The sequence below is a fragment of the Leuresthes tenuis genome, unplaced genomic scaffold (genome assembly GCF_036924035.1).
Source record: "Leuresthes tenuis unplaced genomic scaffold, fLeuTen1.0.hap1 SCAF_12, whole genome shotgun sequence".
In the NCBI taxonomy this organism is placed as follows: domain Eukaryota; kingdom Metazoa; phylum Chordata; class Actinopteri; order Atheriniformes; family Atherinopsidae; genus Leuresthes; species Leuresthes tenuis.
The window spans coordinates 12,693,772-12,698,531 of NW_027325366.1; the positions used below are offsets into that span (position 1 = coordinate 12,693,772).

The window sequence follows — 4,760 nt, forward strand, 5'->3', positions numbered from 1 at the left end:
CTGACATCATGGAAGCATAACAATGCTTACCAGATCCAGAGATTTCTGGACCCCATTTTGCTGACGAGTTGCGAGATTTCTGCGCACAATTCTGCCCGACCGGGGTTGAATTTCGTCGCATATTGGCAAAAAAGTTTAAACTGACCGACCTCTGCAAAATAGAGGCCAGTATGCTACAACTGGATTTGCGACCTACCAACAGTGAACGAGGACATAATGATAACGCTCAATATGAAGCAGCCATCCAAAGACTGTGTCAAGCCATCACCACTCAATTTCCAACCAAAATCAATATGTCCCACATTTACACCTGCAAACAGAAACCCGGTGAAGGGACTGATGATTTTGTACACCGCATCCTTGAGGAAGTCAGCAAGCACAGCGGTCATCAGAGACCAAGGGATTTGGGTAATGAATCAGGACCATGGGAGAGTATTGCATGCAATGCAATAATTAAAGGCCTCATGCCAGATGTCGCCACTGAAGTAAAGAACATTTACGTGGGATGGTGTGAGGGTCCTCGTTTGGCTGACGTTCGCCGATATGCTCGCCATGCTGAGAACCAAGTTGAGACGCGTAAGATATAGGACAAGTGTGAAAAGGAGCTGCATTTGGCATGTATGACCATGTATTACGCAGTTGGTGTAAACAGAGGACGAGGCCGAAGTCGAAGACGTGGACGTGTGGGAGAGGAGGTCGAAATGGGCCACGCCAGAGCTATGATCCGAATATTTGTTTTTACTGTGGCTGTGTCCACAGCTGAAAAGTGATGAAATTGGGCAAAAGGCTGACTGAGGGTGGGAGGCAGGTACTGGACGTCACGCGGCAGCGGAGCCTCCACTAATGGGTGACGTTTTACTCTATGTCTGCATCAGGCCAGGTTGTGAAGGAGAAAATGACATCGCCCATTGCGTGTGTCACTCCAGATGGGCTGTCCTTCAAACACTCATTTTTGTTATCAGAGTTGTGTCCCATTAACCTGATGGGCTGTGATCTCATGTGTAAATTAGGCATTATTTTAACTTCTACACCAGAGGGTGTTAACGTTATGTTACAGCCTGACAAAGTTTTCACAGCAGTGCAATTTGATTAATCTGCACTTACATATGCTTATGAGTGGAAACTTCCCAGCTCTCCTTTTTCAAAACAACTAGTGGAAGAAGCAAAAGCGTTAGTTTCACCCCTTTCTGATTTCATGCAACCTGCTGATTTGCACTGAACATCACACATTTCTTTGGGGCCTGACAATGACTATGAGAAGAAGTGAAAAAATATGTGCGCCTACTTTATTGACTCCAGAGCACTTAGATTTTTTTAATGTTTGTGGTACTCGCCCTCACATTTCCTTGGCCAAACGTACACACTGGCAGTGACAAGGTGTGGGAGAGTTTGTTGCTACATGTCAGAAAGAAATGGAGTGGACTGTTTCACCTGCTGATCCAAATTTGATATGTTCATCAGGTTTTTGCAAATTATGATCTGACATTCACACATGCTTTTGATGATGTATGGTTGGGCATTCGCACCTTTTTTTACCCATTTTTCAGGAATTATGGGTGGACATTCACACCTTCTTGCAGCTGAACACCTCCTCTCCCGCATATGATCATGTGCGGTTTGATATTCGAAAATTTTCTTTCATGTTTTCTAGCAATTATTGATGGACATTCAGACCTTCTTGCAGCTGAACCCCTCTGCTCCCGCTTTTGATGGTGTATAGTCGGGCTTTCGAGCCTTTTCTTCCCCGGTTTTTACAAATTATGGTTGGACATTCAGACCTTCTTTTAGCTGAAAACCTCCGCTCCCTCTTTTGATCATACATTGTCGGGCATTCGCACCTTTTCTTACCCGCTATTTACAAAAAATGGTCGGCCATTCACACCTTCTTGTAGCCGAACACATTCGCTCCCGCTATTGATTGTGTACAGTCGGGTATTTTAACCAACTACGGTCGGACATTCACACCTTCTTATGGCGGAACACCTCCGCTCCCTCTTTTGATGGTGTATGTTCTGGCATTCGAACCTTTTCTTACCCGCTTTTTACAAACTATGCTCGGACATTCAAACCTTCTTGTAGCCTAACACATCCAGTCCTGCTTTTGATGATGTATGGTTGGGCATTCGCACCTTTTTTTTTACCCATTTTTGAGGAATTATGGGTGGACATTCACACCTTCTTGCAGCTGAACACCTCCTCTCCCACTTATGATCATGTGCGGATTGATTTTCGAAAATTTTCTTTCATGTGTTCTAGCAATTAAAAATGGACATTTAGACCTTCTTGCAGCTGAACACCTCCGCTCCCGCTTTTGATCATACATTGTCAGGCATTCACACCTTGTCTTACCCGCTTTTTACAAAATTTAGTCGAACATTCACACCTTTTTGCAGCCGAACACAGTTTTTTGCAGCCGAATTTGGGCATTCAAACCTTTTCATACCCACTTTTTACCAACTATGGTCGGACATTCACACCGTCTTACAGCGGAACACCTCCGCTCCCTCTTTTGATGGTGTATGTTCGGGCATTCGAACCTTTTCTTACCCGCTTTTTACAAACTATGCTCGGACATTCAAACCTTCTTGTAGCCGAACACATCCACTCCTGCTTTTGATGATGTATGGTTGGGCATTCGAACCTACTTGTTGCCCGCTTTTCATTAATTATGGGTGGACATTCACACCTTGTCGCAGCCAAACACCTCCGCTCCCTGTTTTGATCATGTATGGTTGGACATTCGCACCCTTTCTCACCCGCTTTTTGCAAACTATGGTCGGCCATTCACAGCTTCCTCTCCACCATACTTGTATGGTGGGATATTCACACCCACTTGCATCCGAAGACCTCCGCCCCCACTTTTGTTGATATTTAGCCGATCATTCGCACCTTACCCGCTTTTGGCAAACTATGGCCTTCTTGCAGCCAAAAACCTCTGATCTCGCTTTTGATGATGTAAGGTTGGGCATTCAGACCTTGCTTCACCTGCTTTTCACCAAATATAGTCGGACATTCACACCTTCTTGCAGCCGAATACTTCCGCTCCACCTTTTAGTTTTCTATGGGGCATTCACACCTTTTTTTACACCGCATTTTATAAAAACACCACAGGAACACCGTATTGAGGCTTTGTTCTGACTGCTCATTCGGTGTCGCGTTTCTTTCAAGCAATTCTCCTGGTTAGCCCGCACTCGGCTCGCTCCCAGAGCCGTGTTAAAGTCTGCTTCGCATTCACTCTCTTTTCTCAGCAGATTAAAAGAAACTTCCATCCTGCACCGCTGTTTGCTTTTTCACAAGAGCAGAGGAGAGCGCACCGTTCCCAGCGGCACTGCAGTACGGGGTCAATGCTTGGAGTGAACGGAGCAAGCTCCTTTTTCAACTCCTATTGATAAAAATCCATTTAATATGTAGTCCTCGCAAAGAGGACATATCAGACATTAAACTGATAAGAACAGATACTACACTTGATCTTAGCCAAAAGGCCGAGAAGCGATAACTGTCCACTGGTTCACGTCCGAGGGCCCTTCCTGGCACAATGCGCACTTGTAGCGGTGTTCTTTTTATGGCCATAGTGTCACTTTGCACCTCCGCCCACCCGCTGCACTGAGCACTCTTCAGCCCTTTTAAATGGTATAACTTTACACTACCACACGCTCCAGCGAGCACCATTCAAGCAACAACTTTGCACTCCAGCTTCGAACATCGGCACAGTCGCAACAAGTAAGGCGACTCTACTCAGAGAAGTCACTCTGCACAGTAACAACATTTCTTTTGCACAGACAGAAAGGGCTTCATCCGCAAACGTAAAGCCTGCCAAAAATAGAAACAACTCATTAGTGCTGCTCAACGTTGTACTTTGCAGTAAAAGAAAGAGCAAATCTAAAGTTTCAGGAATCCGAGAATAAGCTTACTTTCATGAGTTCTTCACGATTTCGGATTTTGCTATAAAATGAATTCCTTCACTCAAACTAAATTAAAACTGCTAAACCGCTAATCTGTTACATACAAGGCAGATGTCAAATTCACCGAAATAGGATCTAAGGGTATTTGGCCAATCGAGCTGTAGCAGCTTCGGTAAAAGAGTATAAGTTGAAGAGTTTGTGAATAAAGGTGTGCGCACACATAGTGAGTTGTAGGAAAATAGGCAGGGAGCAATGCCGGCTGGGGTATATGTTCTTGTATGTTGTCTGACTGTTTGATTTGAATGTGTTGTGTAAGTGTCCTGTTGAATGTTACATGTTTGGGCTTTGACACGCTTCACTGTGGTTGTTAACTGTGTGGTGTGTCCTGAAATGTTATATGTTTGGGCTGTGTGAAATGCTTAATGCTTTTCTTTTTTTTTTTTTTTTTTCTTTTCCCCTTGTCCTGTTCAGCATTATGGCAGCAGAATTGTAGTCTGAATACCTTTGATGCCAAACAGATTTGCTTTGCCAAGGGAAGTTTTATAAATGTAAAGCTCCCCTTGATGCCCATTTATTTATTTTTGTTTACAATATATAACATGTAATAGAACTGAACCGGACCGGGGGACAAGGAAAGAAGAAGAGGAAAGAAGAGGAAACAGAACAAAAATAGAAACAAAAACCAGACAACCAGCTGCTACACCTGTAAAAAACAAAACAGACAACAATCCATGGCCTCTGAGGGGAATCCAGCCTTAGCGCCACCAGGAGCACCTGAAAGCAGACAAGCAGAGAAAAAACAAACACACAAACAAACAAAAACAAGCACAAGAAGCGGCAATCGCACACAACACAACT

The 4,760-nt window shown here is 44.2% G+C and overlaps 1 non-coding gene across 1 annotated transcript; it reads right to left on the reverse strand.

Moving 5' to 3' along the window:
• Positions 1-3,303: 3,303 nt before the first annotated feature.
• LOC140320418 (U2 spliceosomal RNA) lies at positions 3,304-3,494 on the reverse strand. Its single transcript, XR_011918269.1, has one exon. It is a non-coding gene; the product is annotated as a U2 spliceosomal RNA (small nuclear RNA).
• Between the last annotated feature and the right edge of the window lie 1,266 nt (positions 3,495-4,760).